Here is a 21707-nt window from a genome sequence, read left to right as displayed (position 1 = left end):
CTGTCTGCTCGTGCCAAGCTATCAGGGAGGTGGCAGGGGTTATCTATAGTGTGTATTCCCCTTTCCCTGACTAGAAGCAAGGATCCCTATTTGGACAAAGGTACCTTCCTCTGCTAACTAGAGACCCCCATTTCTAACAGACCCCCATTTGTAACACCCAATATAACTCTGAAGTTGAATTGGGAGTCGTAAGAGCACAATTGGTCATTAGGGGTCCTGCTAAGTTATCCAATTCCAGTTCAGTTGACCACAGATGCTAGCATGTGGGGCTAGGGAGACACTCTGGAGGACATGGATTGAAAGGTTCTTGACTGTACAAGGGCAGTCGTCACTCTTTCAGCTGGAGGGAGTGGTGTTAGCAGTGTGAAACTCTAACATTCTTTCTTCAATTGCCACAAGGGACATGAAAAATTCACCTAAGGTGTTTTTGTATAGTTCTGTGAAATTGTGGAAAAAATTTACAAAATGATGCGTAATCACATGAAGTGCAAAGCTGGCACTTGCCATTGTATTTTAGCATGAAATACGTCCTTTTTCATCTTGAGGATGCATTGTGTGCTAAAAAAACAGTGCAAGACAATAAAAGCACAGTGAACATAAGTTACTAGCATTCTGTTATCCTCATTGTTCAAATGTGTTTACTGTCAATTATTACTGAGAATTTTGCTTTAGCAGTAAATTTGTACCTCAATGATGCATACTTATGCAACATAATAGCATACTTTTGGAAATTTCACGTAACGAGATTAACATAAAATTATACTAGGTCATGCCAGAGTAATGAAAACTTCGCCAAGCCTATTAGTAGCGTCTGCACCTCATCCACTGAGCCAGGAATATATTGGTCCTCTTCAGATAATCTGTTATCAATAGAGTTTTATAATCTAATTTCTCAAGTTTTTAGTTTTTTTCCTTTATCAACGTCTCGTAGTCTTATGTCTCTTCCAGCAGATCTTTCATGGTCAATTCAAAAGTAGGTTTTGTTTGTGAAGATAGATCCTTTTTAGGTCACCTCTATAGAAGCATTTGTAGCTGTACCAGTCTTTCCAATTCAAAACCAGATTAAAAGGTGTAGAGACTACTTTAAGTATTTTTGAAAAGAAATATTCTATTCAAACTTTCATTCAGTGAGTAAGGATAGTTTAACCTTGGAAATTGAATCATCCAGATAGTTATAACTATCAAGCTAATATCAAGTTGCATCTAGGCCTAATTAGGATGTGTACCTGTTCCGTTTTCCCCATACATTAAGGGGCCGATTCCGAACTTGTTCAGAAGGGCTCAAAATAAGATTTGTGAAAGCCTAAACTGATCCAAAGCCCTTGTTCCTGACCGATTAGTTCCCAATTCCGAACGAGCAAGTATGATGCCTGGAAAGCCTTAGCACTGACCGAATCGGTTCCAGAAGGCATACAGAGCAATAGAGCCCTCCGTAGCCGAATTGTGCAGCTCTATGGAGCAGGTTTTCCAAGCTTGCAAGTACATTGAACGATTCAGACAGCCTTTACGATTTGTTTTGCCTGGATCTAAAATGCTGCCAGAATAGGTCTTTGGGGGCCTGTAGCAGGCCCCCCCTTCACCCAGGGTTCTCTGAATCGTGCCTGTGGGGGTACCCATGGGTTCCCCCTTTCAGGCCATGCACAGTGTGGCATGCACCAAGGGGTGCCTGCCACAGGGTGCACGATTATCCCCAACCATCCCTTTTGTCAATGTGAGCCTGTGTATGCGTTCGGCACACGGCCTCCCATTGAAGTCAATGGGAGTCTGACCGAACTGTATCCGGATACATTCAAATGCATTGTACTTGTTCGGTCGGACTCCCCTGACACGAGTCATAGGGAAAGCATTCCGGTCAGTAGTTGTTCGGTTTGCTTTCCGAACGAGATTGTAATCGGCCCCTAAGAAGTGAAGCAAGCTTTAAACTTATCAGCATATACAAATATTTAATAGCAATCAAGGCTTAATGCTTCAACAGAAAGACTGAAAGGAACTCCATTTCTATAATGAATTATTGAATACAAATTTCTCGCATACTGTAAGCCTCATGATATTGAACTTTATATACTACAAATCTTTCATATCGCAGCATCTTTTGATAAAGGTCACCAAAAAGGCAATTTTTTTGCTTGTAAGCAAAAAAAATCAAGTATTTTCCTGTCTTTATTGATGATAGTATACAAATATTTTTCCGCTCGCAGTCGTTACCTGGTGACATCGAGGGATTTTACCTGCCAGTTCATTTCTGACTTTAGGACTTGCTTTCCCCTTTGCTGAATCGGAAGCGTTGTTGGTCTTGTGGGCCGGGACTGCGAGGCCCACAGGTCAGCGCGACGCTTCATCATGCGCACCTGCCGCCTCTTCCCGTGACCCCTCCCTGCAAAGCTTGCGGCCTGCTGCCCTTTAAGAACGACTAGCGGCCCCCGCTTCACGGGTGCCGCTCGCAGTCGTTACCTGGTGACATCGAGGGATTTTACCTGCCAGTTCATTTCTGACTTTGGGACTTGCTTTCCCCTTTGCTGAATCGGAAGCGCTGTTGGTCTTCGGGGCCAGGACTGCGAGGCCCACAGGTCAGCGCGACGCTTCATCACGCGCACCTGCCGCCTCTTCCCGGGACCCCTCCCTGCAAAGCTTGCTGCCTGCTGCCCTTTAAGAACGACTCGCGGCCCCCGCTTCACGGGAGCCGCTCGCAGTCGTTACCTGGTGACATCGAGGGATTTTACCTGCCAGTTCATTTCCGACTTTGGGACTTGCTTTCCCCTTTGCTGAATCGGAAGCGCTGTTGGTCTTCGAGGCCGGGACTGCGAGGCCCACAGGTCAGCGCGACGCTTCATCACGCGCACCTGCCGCCTCTTCCCGTGACCCCTCCCTGCAAAGCTTGCTGCCTGCTGCCCTTTAAGAATGACTAGCGGCCCCCGCTTCATGGGTGCCGCTCGCAGTCGTTACCTGGTGACATCGAGGGATTTTACCTGCCAGTTCATTTCTGACTTTGGGACTTGCTTTCCCCTTTGCTGAATCGGAAGCGCTGTTGGTCTTCGGGGCCGGGACTGCGAGGCCCACAGGTCAGCGCGACGCTTCATCACGCGCACCTGCCGCCTCTTCCCGTGACCCCTCCCTGCAAAGCTTGCTGCCTGCTGCCCTTTAAGAACGACTAGCGGCCCCGCTTCACGGGTGCCGCTCGCAGTCGTTACCTGGTGACATCGAGGGATTTTACCTGCCAGTTCATTTCTGATTTTGGGACTTGCTTTCCCCTTTGCTGAATCGGAAGCGCTGTTGGTCTTTGGGGCCGGGACTGCAAGGCCCACAGGTCAGCGCAACACTTCATCACGCGCACCTGCCGCCTCTTCCCGTGACCCCTCCTCTACACCTATTTTAGATTGGTGCATCACGCATCCGCGGGACAAAGCCCGGGGCGAAGCCCGGGCAAAGGGCGGGCCGTTTGAGGCCGTTCAAGGTCTTGAGAGACCGGACCGGGCCACCCCCTTAAGCGTTTGCTCAGCCGGACACTCTAATTCTACATTTTGCCTGGTTCCCGTGAAGTACGGTGTTGTTCAACATGGCAACTAGGGAAACAAGAAGTAAGGCGGCCACCCTGGTAACAGGTACTCTGGACAATTTTCTTGCCAAGGCAAATTCTGTGGTAAACAAGGGTCTTACAGCCTTAGAAAAACAAATAGCCGAAGGGATGGAAAGCCCGCACCTAGTTTCCCCAGGGCCATCTACAAATGTTAGATCCCCAGAATTGCTGGATGCAACCCATTTATCAATTATGGATAGCATCGATCAAACTATAGAGTCAGTGTTGCAACAGCTGAGGACATCATCTAACTCACAAAGGGATCGAGACTCAGTTCATACCATCTATGAGTCGACGTCTCCCCCGATATCTCAGATAGTTCTAACTCGGGAAGAGGGGGATGTATCTACTGCATCACATCATAGGGGTCTTCGGGAGGGTGCGGTCCCGAAAAGGAAAAGACCTAAGCAGTCAAAAAGTGCGAAGAGGGCCAAAGTAGATTTCATTCCAGACACCGTTGATAACAGCATGTATGTCTCAGGAACATCCTCCGCCGTGATTGTCACCGAAACGGCGAGCCCTTTACATCATGCCCTCAACCACACATCCCCGCACACTGGCCCGTTTATCTTTGGAGGGGGACTTTCTAACACCACGGACCACATTATTTGCTCTATCACTGACATTATAAAAAATCTGTTGGATCCCCTGGCGATTAAACTCAACAGCATTGAGGCTAGACTTTTAGCAATAGAAAAATCATGTGGGGGTAGGGCGGACCAGCAAGGGTTGCGATCGAGTACTAATGGAGCAAATGGGACAAATAGTGGGATCTCTGTCCCGCCTAGCGCTTTTACTGCTGTAGTTCCAACTCTTCCCACTACCCTTCCCATGGCGAACGTCCCCATAGTCACCCAATCCCAACCCGTTCCAGTACCTCTCCCTAGGCAACTCCCTCCGGTGCCGCTTATTAGGAAGTCGAGGTTACCCACTCCGGCTACCATAACGAGACAAGAGAGATTGCCTAACGTAATGGCTGACTGCCCTAACCGGATTAGTAACAGCCATAACCGGCGAAAAGCAGTTAATTTGCCTCCAGAGGCAGCGGCTTATACTGTAATCCTGATGGGGGTGCCTGAGCTTTCTAGTAACGTGGTGGAATCTTTTGACTCCCTACGTAACAAAGTCATCAGCTGGTTAAATGTCCACAGGCCCCTACCGCCAAATCTGAGAGGAGAAGTATTGATGGTTAGGAGGGTCCCATGGGTTGGGTACACTGTTAAAAAACAAGGGGGAGATTGTATACTTGTAAGCTTTAGGAACTCCCAGGTTGTGACCCATATATGTAATTGGCTTGGGAGCCCAGGGAATACATCCATAGAATTGGTCCCCCTGTCGTTTTTTTATCCTAGTGGTGGAGATTCCACTTTGGGGAAATACGATGGCTGGACCAGGGTGGGATTTGCCATCGATGGGTCAAGGTACAGGCCCCCTCGTCATGATACTTCTGTCTATAGCAATTATGTTCATTCCAATAGATACAGTTGTCTTGACCAGGTTGACTGACTCCCGATGGGTGCATGTGATGGGGATATCGAAGGGGTAGTTTTCGAAACTGCTCTGCTGGGAACAGGGACAGTTGCTATTGTTAACACCAATCAGGACCCTGTCGCACCTCTTTTGGAGAGTACAACTACCATTAGTACCCAGGGCTATCCCGCCAATCCATCCCCGAGATCATCCTGTTGTAAATTAACATCTCAAGCTCCAATTGATTTGGGAGCACTACTGGATAGGTCTGCATCATCATCTATAGGTAACGTGGCTGAGAGGACGAGGGGAATGGCATTTAAGACTCATGTAGAACCCATGAAGGTCCTCTCCTGGAACGTGGCAGGCATCGCCAACAAACTAGATTCAAATGATTGGGTCTCTCTAGTAGGCAGTAATGATATCTGTCTCTTTCAGGAGACTTGGGCTACGGAACCCTTCCTCAGGTCAGGTTACGCAGCCTTTTACATCAATGCCAAGTGGAATGGTAAAGGGAGGCCTTCCGGTGGACTCGCTATCTGGGTGGATAGTCATATTGGTTGTAGAGCAGAGATATTACCAATCCTCCCGGAGGACATTCAATGTGTTCTTCTTAAATGGCCTAACGCCTTCAATCTGGCGATTGTCAATGTGTACTCGCGCCCAGTTGGTGCGTCCATGGAATCACCCACTTTGGATGATTTATCTTCATTTTTGGGGTAACTACCCACCGATTGCAAGATATTGATGGGCGGAGACTTCAACTGCCAATTCGAACCCTTGGAAGGTTTGAAGGAGGGTGCCTTAACTGCTGAAGATGACTATTGGGGGATCCCTCCATGCCAATCCCCTTATCCCAAATCATGGTCCCCTCTAGCGGTGCAGATCATGTCCTTGACTCTAAACTTCGCCCTGAGGGCCTGTAATGGGCGTACTCCATCTGATACCCCTTCATCGTGTACCTTCAATAGGAAGGACCACGAATCGCGCCTGGACTACATTTTTGTAGATACAGGCTTATGGTCCAAGGTCCAGGACTTTAGGGTAATAGAAAGATCAGACAGTGACCACAACGCCCTCTGTTTAGATATGGTTCACCCTGCTCCCGAAGCAGGGTTGTCAATTACAGACTCTAGTGAAGACACAGGGAACTTGGTCTTATGCAACAACAGACGCAGGGTAAGATGGGGGAAACTAGTAAGTTCAAAAGAGTGCTTAACAAAAATCTACGAATTGGCACTCCCGAAGTTAGTTGAAATGGACGGACTAATTAACATACCCAGACCCATTGATTTTAATGAGAAATTAGCCCAAATCTATACAGACTTAGTGGGAACTTTAGGAGAGGTTTTTTACCCTGTGGTGGCAACCAGGAAGAAGAGGACTCGAACCTCAGCCTGGTATAACTCTACTTGCAAAAAGATAAAAACCGAGCTGATTTCCATGATAAAGTCCGGCACAAACGAGGACAAGGTAGTTGAGCTGAGACGTAATTATAGGGAAGCCATCGCCCAGGCAAAGTCAGAATGGGATTGGGATAGATGGCAGGACCTATCTCTGGCACTGGAAACCAGGGATCTTAGAAAATTCTGGTCTCTGGTCAATACTGGTACAGGCAAACCAAAATCAGCAGTGGAGCCAAATATTGCTGCCTCCGTTCCCATTTTAGTAAATTGTACCAAGACACTCCTCAATCTGCTAACGAGGTGGCTCTTGACATTACATCTGATTCCGCAGATAAACTAGAATTCACATTGGGTGAGGTAGTAAACGCCATGGAGAGACTGGCGTTGGGGAAGGCCCCAGGACTTGACAGACTCCCTGGAGATTTGTTTAGATACCATCCAGAGATCTGGGGCCCGTACTTTCTAATTATATTTAATTCTATTTTGGGAGGGATGGAGATCCCCTGTACTTGGCTGGGGGCAGAGATAGTGCCAATTATCAAAAAGGGCTCTCCTCTGCTCCCAGCCAACTACAGGCCGATCAGCCTCATAGATGTACCCCAAAAACTTTTTTCTCGCCTTCTCCTGGACCATCTTCTTGACTGGACGGAGGACAATGCGATCCTTAGTCGCCTCCAGGGGGGCTTCAGGAAAAACACGTCCACCATGGACCAGATTTTCCGCCTCGTCCTTCTTTACTGGAAAACAGTGAGGATTGAGGGGGGAGTGTGTACATGGTGTTCGTGGACCTGAGGTCCGCATTTGACTTGGTTCCCCGCAAGAAATTATGGGAGGTTCTCAAGGAGTTGGGCGTTCCTCCACAACTGCTACAGGCTATAATCAGGCTCCACGAAGGCAATTTTGCCCAGGTCAGGTGTGGGAGGGATGGAGCGCTGTCCTCTAGGTTTCCATTTCTCAGAGGGGTAAGACAGGGTTGCGTTCTTGCGCCGACCCTGTTTTGCCTCTTTGTTAACAGTGTCATATTCCATCTTGACAATGTTAGGGACAATGACGCACCTTTGTTGGCAGGCAGGAGGGTCCCGGCTAATATGTTTGCCGATGATACCCTCCTGCTCTCGAAATCCCCGATGGGGATCCAACGGATACTAGATGGGTTTGGGGATTTCTGTAGGGCTCATGGCCTGGAGATCAATACAGAGAAAACCAAATTCATGGTATTCAACCCCTCCACTACAACTAGGCCCAATCCAACGCTGGGCTCTGCAAGGCTGGAAAGGGTCAGAACGTTCCAGTATTTGGGGGTAACTTTACACGAAAACTTATCATGGGGTCCCCAGATAGCTAGATCCCATTTAAAGTTGGCCCAAATGTCTGGGGCAATCCTGAAGGTCGCGAATACATCAACCTTTAAACCCATTAGTCCAGCCCTGGAGATGTACAAAACCCAAGCCAAAGCAGCCGCATCCTATGGTGGTGAGTTGTGGGGTCATAAAGCCGGGACTGAACTTGTCAAGGTAGAAAATAACTTTCTCAGACGCCTCTTGGCTCTTCCCCAAGGTACACCCTTGCTACCTTTGAGATTAGATCTAGAAACTATTTACACTCATACAGAATTCTGAAGACAAGTACCCTGCACTATATAGTCTTTGCAGTTGGCAAGTTTTTAATGGCCATGTGGCAGATAAGGGGAAAAATATTAAAAGAATGATCTTCTGTTAAATGTGTTATGAACTGTAATGAAATAGAGTTAATTGCCTCCACATGCCCAGATCCCTCATGGAATTGAATTAGTTGTGTAATGTACCCTGCCTTGTTTTTATTGTATGTTTGATGTGTTTTAAATGCTTTTTAATGAATCTTTTATGGTCTCAAATGGCCGAAATAAAGAATTTTTGGATTGGATTGGAAATATTTTTCAGGCGCAGGCCACAGAAGTAAAAAAAAAACAACAAATAAATGCAGATACATGAAACTGTTAAAATATAATATTTATTATTTCCAAGGTGAATGCTTTCCAGTTGAAACTGACCATGGAGCCTTGGCCACGGAGACAGCTCTTGTATGAACATAAATTGATAGCAGGTAAACAGGTGTGCTCCTTTGGGATGATGATGTAAGAAGAAACAACATGGGTGAGCCTTGCGGTATTCTTCACTTGGGGTATCAACAGATGAATGCAAGTGAAATGCATGAGAGAAGTTTGGAAGCTGTACCTTGGATCAAATGTTTCCTGTGTGTGTACTTACAGATTGATGTCTTATAGCCTGTGTGCTTGGATGCATGTTTATCTGTCTGTGTGTCTGAGTACATAAGTGCATTAATGTTAATTAATCTATATGCTAGGGTATCTGTGTGTTTGTTACTCGGTGTGCGAGGATGTCTGTATCTCCTTTGCTTTGATTTTACAGTGCTTATAAATCTGTCGTATTCATGGATGTGTGTTGATCTGTGTGTACATAGAGGCTCGGATAGATACGTATTGGTCTATTTGTCCATCCATCTCTCCGTCCACTCCATCCTTGTTCTGTCCATCCCACCGTTCATCTGTCCATGCTTGTTTGGCTACATAGTCTGTCCCAGATTAGTTTACACTTTGCAACAGATTTGTGTCTATTTTATGACATAAACCCAATTTTGTGGTGGGATTTACTTTACAGCACAAACCAGGATTTGTATTAGAGAGCACCCCAAAGTGACACAGCTCTACTATGCTGTACTTTGTGCTACTTTAAGTCAAGGGACATTCCATGGGAGGTACACCTTTATTTGTATTATGCAAATATCTATCTAGTAACATTAGGAGACGGGAATGTTGCACCAAAACCTTAAGCCTCCTTGAGGCAGTCTTGAGAAGGACATTTTCTTTTCATGCCTCCCTATTTTTCCAATTTTGCATATGTGCTGCATTGTACAGCACACACAAAATGTGAGAAAAGTATTAAGGGATATTTTTTCTACTGGAAAGAGCCTCTTCCAAAACAAAATATATGCTTTAGAGAATATATAAGAATATCTTTGAGTCTGTTCATATAGTAGGTACCTCTATGTGTTTTATTGTGTGCTTGGTTGTCTGTATGTCTATGTGTTTTGGTGTTGGTCGATGTTTGGTTCTGCCAATGTGTGCATGAATGTGTTACCTATGTGTGAAAGAGTGCTGTCATGTTGTGTGTATCTGTGTGCAGGGCCCATGGAAGCCTAAGTCATTGATTTTGTCTGTGATTGCTCTATGACTGCATCACTAGAATTCTGATTCAAAGATCATTCTGGCATTCACAAAAGCTTAACTTGTTGGCTATCTTCATCAGACATTAAATGGCTGAGTTATTGAAGTCTTTATTGTACAATGTCTTCCCATCACAACAGAAGTGCATATGATTTGTGCACAGAAGCATACATGTAATCATACAGTGTGTATAAAAGGGATCTGAGCAAAAGAATGCTTTTATTGGGAAACAGATGCATTGGCTTTATCACTCATTATATTTCTCTCTTCTTAAAAGATGTTTTAGGCATTCTAAGTCTCGAAACACTTTTGTCCCAAAGGCCTTTGTAAACTCCTCAAACGTTATATTTTTGTTTTGCATCTCACAGGCGTTGTTTTTTTTATCTATTGGGAACTTATATGACTCGCTTTTACTTTAACCCCTTCGCTGCTAGGCCTTTTCCCCTCCTGTGCTAAGCCTTTTTTTGGCGTTTTGGAGTAGTGCGCGCTTAGGCCCTTGTAACTTTTTGACCACATAAGGTATCCGCGCCAAATTTGCGTCCTTTTCTTCCAACATCATGTGGATTCTAAAGGCACCCAGGGTTTGTGGATTCCCTTGGAGGGGTCCCAGAAATTAACCAAAATATAGTGATTTTTTTGTTTTTTTCAGAAAAATGGGAAAAACGGGCTGCAAATGAAAGCCTCTGAGTTTTTCCCTGAAAATGGTATCACAAAAGGGTTTGTGGGGCTGAAATCTCCATTTTCTCAGCTTTTAGGGAATGACAGTCTTTTGTCAGAGAACCGAAATTTTTCACTCAGTTTTGGCATTTTTCTGGGACATAGCCTATTTTTGCTATTTTTAGAGCTTTCCACCTCCTTCCAGTTAATGGTAGAAATGAGTTTGAAAGCAATAATGGATCCTGGACAGCTTTACATTTTCGAAAAGTAGACAAAATTCTGAATTCGGAAAGGGGTCATTTGTCTACATCCATGAAGGTTTCGTTATAGAAATTAACAGTTAGATATTGGAATATTTGAAATTTTGTTGAAAAAAACAGCCTTTTGTCTCAACGTTTTCACCTATAACTTTTTCTAATTTTGACAGCTCTTGGAAAGCAATATACCGTTACATTTGTTAGACCTTCCTGGTTGTGGGGATATATAGGACTTGTAGTTTCACCAAGAGCCCGACGAACCCAGATCCAAAAACTGAGCAGCAACTTGCAATGGTATTTTTTCATTTACTGGGTATAGTGCACTTTGTCTTGGAAAATGTATACAAGGAATAATCTGTATGAAAGACACCTATGTATTTATGAATTGGGTACAAATTATAGAGTTCAGAAACAGTATATAATTGCACATTTTCAAAGTTGGGAATACTCATACTAGCATGAGAATTATTGGTCATTTTTCATAAAGATTTTTTTTTTACACAATGTCTTTCATTGAAAGGGAGAAATGCATGAAAGCTCAATTGGTAATAACAGTTGATTTACAAATCTGAATTACCCCAAGTGTCTCGATAAAAACGGTACCTCACTTGTGTGGGTCGGCTTTGTGCCTGCGTCAGGAAACGGCGCAAAATGCAACGTGGTCACACCTAAATTTTGCAGTTACAAATTGACCCTTTTTTGGCAAAGTGCCTACCTGTAGTTTTTGCACCCTAGCTCTGCCGGCACCTAGGGAAACCTAGCAAACCTATACATTTTTGAAAAGTAGACACCCAGGGGAATTCAGGATGGGGTGACTCGACTGCCTACCACCAGGTTTTGTTACCCAGAATCCCTTGCAAAGCTAAGATTTTGACAAAATAAACACATTTTCCTCACATTTCTGTGGTGGAAAGTTCTGGAATCTGCGTGGATCAACAAATTTCCACCCACCCAGCGTTCCCCCAGGTCTCCCGATAAAAACGGTGCCTCTCTTGTGTGGGTCGTCCTTGTGCCTACGACAGGAAAGGGCACAAAATGCAACGTGGTCGCACCTCAATTTCCCAGTGAAATTTTACGTTCTTTGGACAAAGAGACTACCTTTTGTTTTTGAGCCGTAGCTCAGCCAGCACCTAGGGAAACCTAGCAAACCTATAAATTTTTGAAAACTAGACACCCAGGGGAATTCAGGATGGGGTGACTCGTCTGCCTACCCCCAGGTTTTGTTACCCAGAATCCCTTGCAAACATAAACATTTGACCAAAAAAACACATTTTCCTCACATTTCTGTGGTGGAAAGTTCTGGAATCTGCGTGGATCAACAAATTTCCACCCACCCAGCGTGCCCCCAGATCTCCCGAAAAAAATGGTACCTCACTTGCGTGGGTAGGCATAGTGGCTGCGACATGAAACAGCGCAAAACGCAGCATGGTCGCACCTCAATTTCCCAGTGAAATTTAGCACGTTTCGGACAAAAAGACTACCTTTTGTTTTTGCACCGTAGCTCTGCCAGCACCTAGGGAAATCTAGCAACCCTATACATTTTTAAAAACTAGACACCCAGGGCAGTTCAGGATGGGGTGACTCGTCTGCCTACCCCCAGGTTTTGTTACCCAGAATCCCTTGCAAACATAAAAATGTGACCAAAAAAACACATTTTCCTCACATTTCTGTGGTGGAAAGTTCTGGAATCTGCGTGGATCAACAAATTTCCACCCACCCAGCGTGCCCCCAGGTCTCCCGAAAAAAATGGTACCTCACTTGCATGGGTAGGCATAGTGGCTGCGACATAAAAACAGCGCAAAACGCAGCATGGTCGCACCTCAATTTCCCAGTGAAATTTAGCACGTTTCGGACAAAAAGACTACCTTTTGTTTTTGTGCCGTAGCTCTGCCAGCACCTAGGGAAATCTAGCAACCCTATACATATTTGAAAACTAGACACCCAGGGCAATTCAGGATGGGGTGACTTGTCTGCCTACCCCCAGGTTTTGTTACCCAGAATCCCTTGCAAACATAAAAATTTGACCAAAAAAACACATTTTCCTCACATTTCTGTGGTGGAAAGTTCTGGAATCTGCGTGGATCAACAAATTTCCACCCACCCAGCGTGCCCCCAGGTCTCCCGAAAAAAATGGTACCTCACTTGCGTGGGTAGGCATAGTGGCTGCGACATGAAACAGCGCAAAACGCAGCATGGTCGCACCTCAATTTCCCAGTATAATTTTGCACGTTTTAGACAAAAAGACTACCTTTTGTTTTTGCGCCGTAGCTCTGCCAGCACCTAGGGAAACCTAGCAAACCTATACATTTTTGAAAACTAGACACCCAGGGTAAATTAGAATGGGGTGACTCGACTGCCTACCCCCAGGTTTTGTTACCCAGAATCCCTTGCAAACATAAAAATTTGACCAAATAAACACATTTTCCTCACATTTCTGTGGTGGAAAGTTCTGGAATCTGCGTGGATCAACAGATTTCCACCCACCCAGCGTGCCCCCAGGTCTCCCAAAAAAAATGGTACCTCACTTGCGTGGGTAGGCATAGTGGCTGCGACATGAAACAGCGCAAAATGCAGCATGGTCGCACCTCAATTTCCCAGTGAAATTTAGCACGTTTCGGACAAAAAGACTACCTTTTGTTTTTGCGCCATAGCTCTGCCAGCACCTAGGCAAATCTAGCAAACCTATACATTTTTTAAAACTAGACACCCAGGGCAATTCAGGATGGGGTGACTCGTCTGCCTACCCCCAGGTTTTGTTACCCAGAATCCCTTGCAAACATAAAAATTTGACTAAAAAAACGCATTTTCCTCACATTTCTGTTGTGGAAAGTTCTGGAATCTGCGTGGATCAACAAATTTCCACCCACCCAGCGTGCCCCCAGGTCTCCCAAAAAAAATGGTACCTCACTTGCGTGGGTAGGCATAGTGGCTGCGACATGAACCAGCACAAAACGCAGCATGGTCGCACCTCAATTTCCCAGTGAAAATTAGCACGTTTCGGACAAAAAGACTACCTTTTGTTTTTGCGCCGTAGCTCTGCCAGCACCTAGGGAAATCTAGCAACCCTATACATTTTTGAAAACTAGACACCCAGGGCAATTCAGGATGGGGTGACTCGTCTGCCTACCCCCAGGTTTTGTTACCCTGAATCCCTTGCAAACCTAACAATTTGACCAAAAAAACACATTTTCCTCACATTTCTGTGGTGGAAAGTTCTGGAATCTGCGTGGATCAACAAATTTCCACCCACCCAGCGTGCCCCCAGGCCTCCCAAAAAAAATGGTACCTCACTTGCGTGGGTAGGCATAGTGGCTGCGACATGAAACAGCGCAAAACGCAGCATGGTCGCACCTCAATTTCCCAGTGAAATTTAGCACGTTTCGGACAAAAAGACTACCTTTTGTTTTTGCGCCGTAGCTCTGACAGCACCTAGGGAAATCTAGCAACCCTATACATTTTTAAAAACTAGACACCCAGGGCAATTCAGGATGGGGTGACTCGTCTGCCTACCCCCAGGTTTTGTTACCCAGAATCCCTTGCAAACATAAAAATTTGACCAAATAAACACATTTTCTTCACATTTCTGTGGTGGAAAGTTCTGGAATCTGCGTGGATCAACAAATTTCCACCCACCCAGCGTGCCCCCAGGTCTCCCGAAAAAAATGGTACCTCACTTGTGTGGGTAGGCATCGTGGCTGCGACATGAAACAGCGCAAAACGCAGCATGGTCGCACCTCAATTTCCCAGTGAAATTTAGCACGTTTCGGACAAAAAGACTACCTTTTGTTTTTGCGCCATAGCTCTGCCAGCACCTAGGCAAATCTAGCAAACCTATACATTTTTTAAAACTAGACACCCAGGGCAATTCAGGATGGGGTGACTCGTCTGCCTACCCCCAGGTTTTGTTACCCAGAATCCCTTGCAAACATAAAAATTTGACTAAAAAAACACATTTTCCTCACATTTCTGTTGTGGAAAGTTCTGGAATCTGCGTGGATCAACAAATTTCCACCCACCCAGCGTGCCCCCAGGTCTCCCAAAAAAAATGGTACCTCACTTGCGTGGGTAGGCATAGTGGCTGCGACATGAACCAGCACAAAACGCAGCATGGTCGCACCTCAATTTCCCAGTGAAATTTAGCACGTTTCGGACAAAAAGACTACCTTTTGTTTTTGCGCCGTAGCTCTGCCAGCACCTAGGGAAATCTAGCAACCCTATACATTTTTGAAAACTAGACACCCAGGGCAATTCAGGATGGGGTGACTCGTCTGCCTACCCCCAGGTTTTGTTACCCAGAATCCCTTGCAAACCTAACAATTTGACCAAAAAAACACATTTTCCTCACATTTCTGTGGTGGAAAGTTCTGGAATCTGCGTGGATCAACAAATTTCCACCCACCCAGCGTGCCCCCAGGTCTCCCAAAAAAAATGGTACCTCACTTGCGTGGGTAGGCATAGTGGCTGCGACATGAAACAGCGCAAAACGCAGCATGGTCGCACCTCAATTTCCCAGTGAAATTTAGCACGTTTCGGACAAAAAGACTACCTTTTGTTTTTGCGCCATAGCTCTGCCAGCACCTAGGGAAATCTAGCAACCCTATACATTTTTGAAAACTAGACACCCAGGGCAATTCAGGATGGGGTGACTCGTCTACCTACCCCCAGGTTTTGTTACCCTGAATCCCTTGCAAACCTAACAATTTGACCAAAAAAACACATTTTCCTCACATTTCTGTGGTGGAAAGTTCTGGAATCTGCGTGGATCAACAAATTTCCACCCACCCAGCGTGCCCCCAGGCCTCCCAAAAAAAATGGTACCTCACTTGCGTGGGTAGGCATAGTGGCTGCGACATGAAACAGCGCAAAACGCAGCATGGTCGCACCTCAATTTCCCAGTGAAATTTAGCACGTTTCGGACAAAAAGACTACCTTTTGTTTTTGCGCCGTAGCTCTGACAGCACCTAGGGAAATCTAGCAACCCTATACATTTTTAAAAACTAGACACCCAGGGCAATTCAGGATGGGGTGACTCGTCTGCCTACCCCCAGGTTTTGTTACCCAGAATCCCTTGCAAACATAAAAATTTGACCAAATAAACACATTTTCTTCACATTTCTGTGGTGGAAAGTTCTGGAATCTGCGTGGATCAACAAATTTCCACCCACCCAGCGTGCCCCCAGGTCTCCCGAAAAAAATGGTACCTCACTTGTGTGGGTAGGCATCGTGGCTGCGACATGAAACAGCGCAAAACGCAGCATGGTCGCACCTCAATTTCCCAGTGAAATTTAGCACGTTTCGGACAAAAAGACTACCTTTTGTTTTTGCGCCATAGCTCTGCCAGCACCTAGGCAAATCTAGCAAACCTATACATTTTTTAAAACTAGACACCCAGGGCAATTCAGGATGGGGTGACTCGTCTGCCTACCCCCAGGTTTTGTTACCCAGAATCCCTTGCAAACATAAAAATTTGACTAAAAAAACACATTTTCCTCACATTTCTGTTGTGGAAAGTTCTGGAATCTGCGTGGATCAACAAATTTCCACCCACCCAGCGTGCCCCCAGGTCTCCCAAAAAAAATGGTACCTCACTTGCGTGGGTAGGCATAGTGGCTGCGACATGAACCAGCACAAAACGCAGCATGGTCGCACCTCAATTTCCCAGTGAAATTTAGCACGTTTCGGACAAAAAGACTACCTTTTGTTTTTGCGCCGTAGCTCTGCCAGCACCTAGGGAAATCTAGCAACCCTATACATTTTTGAAAACTAGACACCCAGGGCAATTCAGGATGGGGTGACTCGTCTGCCTACCCCCAGGTTTTGTTACCCAGAATCCCTTGCAAACCTAACAATTTGACCAAAAAAACACATTTTCCTCACATTTCTGTGGTGGAAAGTTCTGGAATCTGCGTGGATCAACAAATTTCCACCCACCCAGCGTGCCCCCAGGTCTCCCAAAAAAAATGGTACCTCACTTGCGTGGGTAGGCATAGTGGCTGCGACATGAAACAGCGCAAAACGCAGCATGGTCGCACCTCAATTTCCCAGTGAAATTTAGCACGTTTCGGACAAAAAGACTACCTTTTGTTTTTGCGCCATAGCTCTGCCAGCACCTAGGGAAATCTAGCAACCCTATACATTTTTGAAAACTAGACACCCAGGGCAATTCAGGATGGGGTGACTCGTCTGCCTACCCCCAGGTTTTGTTACCCAGAATCCCTTGCAAACATAAAAATTTGACCAAAAAACACATTTTCCTCACATTTCTGTGGGTGAAAGTTCTGGAATCTGCATGGATCAACAAATTTCCACCCACCCAGCGTGCCCCCAGGTCTCCCGAAAAAAATGGTACCTCACTTGCGTGGGTAGGCATAGTGGCTGCGACATGAAACAGCGCAAAACGCAGCATGGTCGCACCTCAATTTCCCAGTATAATTTTGCACGTTTTAGACAAAAAGACTACCTTTTGTTTTTGCGCCGTAGCTCTGCCAGAACCTAGGGAAACCTAGCAAACCTATACGCGAATACAGATCACTGCCTAGCACCGAGGAGCCTGACCGAGCGAGAGGTCAATTTTGAAAGGAGAGCCCTTCCTCAAACCGTTGCTATCTGGCTGCAGTGTCCCCCTCCCGCCGCCGCATCTGACCACGAGGAGCGGCCGCCGAGCGGAGGGGGGCCCCTAAACTACAAGCCCCAAGACCCTTTGCGGCGCTACACGCCGAAAACATCGCGCCAGGTGGCGCTTAAAGGCAGCGTCACCCCGGCAGAGCGGGTGACGCGAATACAGATCACTGCCTAGCACCGAGGAGCCTGACCGAGCGAGAGGTCAATTTTGAAAGGAGAGCCCTTCCTCAAACCGTTGCTATCTGGCTGCAGTGTCCCCCTCCCGCCGCCGCATCTGACCACGAGGAGCGGCCGCCGAGCGGAGGGGGGCCCCTAAACTACAAGCCCCAAGACCCTTTGCGGCGCTACACGCCGAAAACATCGCGCCAGGCAGCGCTTAAAGGCAGCGTCACCCCGGCAGAGCGGGTGACGCGAATACAGATCACTGCCTAGCACCGAGGAGCCTGACCGAGCGAGAGGTCAATTTTGAAAGGAGAGCCCTTCCTCAAACTGTTGCTATCTGGCTGCAGTGTCCCCCTCCCGCCGCCGCATCTGACCACGAGGAGCGGCCGCCGAGCGGAATGGGGCCCCTAAACTACAAGCCCCAAGACCCTTTGCGGCGCTACACGCCGAAAACATCGCGCCAGGCGGCGCTTAAAGGCAGCGTCACCCCCGCGACGCGGGAGCGCGCGGGAGCGCCCGGGGCTAAGCCCGGGCAAAGGGCGGGCCCTCTGTGGCCCTCAGTGGCCGAGGTAGGCCGGGCTGGGCCCCGGTATTTTCAATTTTAATTTTTAAGCTGATTAATCTTATTATTATTATTTGTATGAAAATAAGCAGATAGATCTATAGACACAAAGTACGATATCTGCTTGTATGAGCCTTGCCTTCTCCCCCTGTGTGCTCATATTATATTAATTGTGATATTTATTCGAGACTGTGAATTTTGCTGTATTACTAGACTCTTTTCCGGTATTATGGAGGCAAAGAAACTACGCTCCGGGAAAGTTTTAACGGAGAAACCTGGTACAAATCCTGGATCTATTCACTTGAGGAAAAAGCCCGCAAATAGTGCTATTTTGAAAGGTCAGATGCAGCTGGAACAAATTTGGGAAAAAAGTATGAATAAATCCCTAGAAGTTTCCATAAAATCTGACATTGACTCATTACCAAAATTGGAATTACTATCTAATATGGAGAATGACTATCAGTTTGATCCTATGATGCAAACAAAAATACCTCAGAGTCAGTCAAAGGAGGTAAACCTCCCCTTATGTTCAGTAAATGAAGTTGACTCTGATCCTACGCTAATAAAATCGCAAACATTGTACCTTAATCCACTTAAGGGAAATGAAAATATGGAAGAAGACATGGGTGATGCTTCTATAGCTACCAGTATCGATCTGGAACTTTGTGGTCGATATGTGGACAAGAGATCTTTGACTCATCTTGCGGATAGTAAAATTCCAACTGGAGAAACGCTTTCAGGATTGCTGCTATATAGCAGCACTCCTTCTATCAAATCCAATGATAACCTCTCTATGCAGAGTGATTTGAAATCTCTGCAATTTAACCTATCGGGGATTTGCGCTTTTACTTCATCTAGCTACCCAAAAAATGAGAAACCCATCTCTGAGTCACTCATAGTACTTGAGCAAATTCTGTCCTCCATATTACTTTTACTTGGTAAATTTGCTGTGAACTCTGACTGTATTTTGTCTTCGGTTACTGAGATATTGCAGGTATTGTTGGCTAAAAAAGTTGAAAATGTGATTATTCCACCTATTACTCTTACTGATCTTGTGGTCCAAAAAGTTGTTGATAACACTCCCATAGTGGGGGGAAATGTACCTATGGGACTGTCTGTAGAGGTGGATATTCACAAGCCCCTTAACCAATCTGCCTCATCTCCCTTATTACAGAGAAAAAATTCAATGTTGACTGGGAAGGAAGATAGTGTGGTAGAAGTATCACAAATGGGGGGTAATGAACTTTTTCCCATTTTTATCCAAGATAAAAAAGAACCAGAAGGTTCCTTGACGATTATCAGAGCCGCTAAAGTAAAAACTAGAGGGAAAAACAGGAAGCAGATACGTAAATATAAAAAGAAAAGACCCAGGCAAATCATTTTTCAAAAACACATAATATCTGAAGTGCCTGATATTATTGAAAGTGGACATAATTCACGACCAGATACCCCCGCTAAAGAGGAAATTGTATGTATTACTAATGATGAATGTGGGAGTACCCCGGCTGAACCAACTATGAGGGGGATAGTTCCATGTCCTGTGATAAATGCTCCTGATCCTCTACTCTTAATTACCAAAGATACTACAAATACGCCGATAGTAGCAAGGGTATTTAATCCATCTGCACCCATTTTTCGGCCACAGCCTGAAGTAGTCAGAAATACAATTATTCAGCCAGAAAAAAGTCCTATTTCAAATGTGGATACTCTGTTATTGGATTTTCTCCCATTATTTGATTCAGATCTAAAAATGAATAGATCTTGGTTACTCAACTGCTTTAAAGAGATAGAAAGCTTAAAATTAATCTTAACGAATGATATTGATTTAGTTCTCCCAATAAGATCCATAAATGGGCAACGAACAAGGGTAAAGTTTTATTCTAAAATAATTGCCAATCTTGTTCTTCAACAAGCGGAAGTTTTTCAATGTAGAGGAATTGACGTGTTACCTTATGATAATAATAATTTGTGTATTTCCTCTAGCGAAAGAAATACAAAGTTGGCTTCTGGGCAGGATGAGTATCCTAACTGCAATAAAGACCTAAAAATTTGGGTCTCCAGAGGTAAACGAATGGTCTCTCAGGTACTTCCATTACCTGATAGCACAGATATTCCTTTAACTGAAGACAATTCGATGTGGAACTGGTTACCAGGAGTTCTTTCAAATACTATCTCGAAAAACCCACGACTATTTTCGCATCTTTAACACTTACTTAAAAATTGTCTCTTGGAATGCCGCCGGTTTGTCTAATTGCCCCGAGAAATTGGATTTCCTATTCTCTTTGAATGCAGATGTGATATGTATCCAGGAAACATGGTGTAAAAATCTCCCATATGGAGGGAAAGATTACTTCGTCTTGGAGGCCCCTGCGACCCCCTCTAAAAAAGGCCACGCAAAAGGTGGAATTGCCTGTTTGTTATCAAATGCTTTACAATGGCAATTCTCCCATTATACAGACGAGAGTAATCTCTTCCAATCCATAACTATTTCTAATCTAGCTTCTGCTGCCCAACGGTCTTCGTTTATAATTTTAAATGCCTACATTCCTCCGGAAGATAAGTTTACTGCAGTTTTAAAGCGTATGTTTTCCTATGTTAAACAACTACTAGAGGTGGATCACCCCCCATATATATTATTGGTGGGGGACTTAAATAGTAAAGTGTCTAATTTCACTTTAGACATGTTTAGAAATAAAGCTAAGGAAGAAGCATATAATATACCTCAAGCACTCCTGCCTATCAAAATAAAAACTAATAAAAGAGGTAAGATTCTCCTCGAGGAACTTAGCTCCCTAGAGGGACTTATCATAAACGGCAGGATGCCCTCAGATACTCCCGCTAACTATACACATGGATCCATTAGGGGGGAATCTATTTTGGATTATGTAATACCGGACTTTGATACGTTCTCTTTTCTTAAAGATGTGGTGATCTCTCACTCCCCCTTGAGTGATCATAAAATTATTAATATAACTGTCTCATTAATTCCCCCTGAAACTAACTCTTGGTCCTTAAAGAATAGAGGTTTCTCTATTAAGTGTAACTCGAATAGATGTTATTGGGGATTTACCAATATCAAGGACGTACAAAATATACTTGTCCAACTGCTATTAGAACGTGATCATTGGCAAGGTAGGGAGTTCCTTTATCTTGAAAATCTCCTTAAAAAAGTCACCGCGATGGCTAGGACTATAGGAAATCCCAAAAAGATAAATTTCTCTCCCAGTTCACTATTAATATTAAATAAGGAGATAAATAAACTTGTCAGGAAACAATACCTTAATAGATCTGGGGAAAATGAGTATCAGTTAGCTGTATTAAAAAGAAGGAGGGTAAGATTGAGATCCAAGATAAAAAGAGAAAAAGAAGATTCTCTATGGATCAAGCTAAGAGAGGCTTCAACCCGTAATAATTCTAGAGATTTCTGGTCCATAATAAGGCAAGGATGTGGTTCTATAATAACTCCCACTCCAATCGCTATTACAGAAGATGCCTGGACCCTATTTGTGTCTACCTTATATGCACCGAATGTTGCAGGGGGGGATACATGGGATCCAGGCCCAAATAGTGATTATAAAATGGAACTTCCTACTGAACAATCCATAGCTGCCGTGATAAAGAGCATGCGCTCTTCCGGAGCTATGGGTCCTGACGAACTGCCCATGTCTATAATTAAACAAGATGTTACCGTTTGGAGTAGGATTCTTCTTCCAGTATTTCTAGCATGCTTTAAATTACGAACAGTCCCCGACTCCTGGCGGGGAAGTATATTAAT

The sequence above is a fragment of the Lissotriton helveticus genome, chromosome 9 (assembly GCF_964261635.1).
Source record: "Lissotriton helveticus chromosome 9, aLisHel1.1, whole genome shotgun sequence".
Lineage (NCBI taxonomy): Eukaryota > Metazoa > Chordata > Amphibia > Caudata > Salamandridae > Lissotriton > Lissotriton helveticus.
This window is presented reverse-complemented; position numbering follows the sequence as displayed.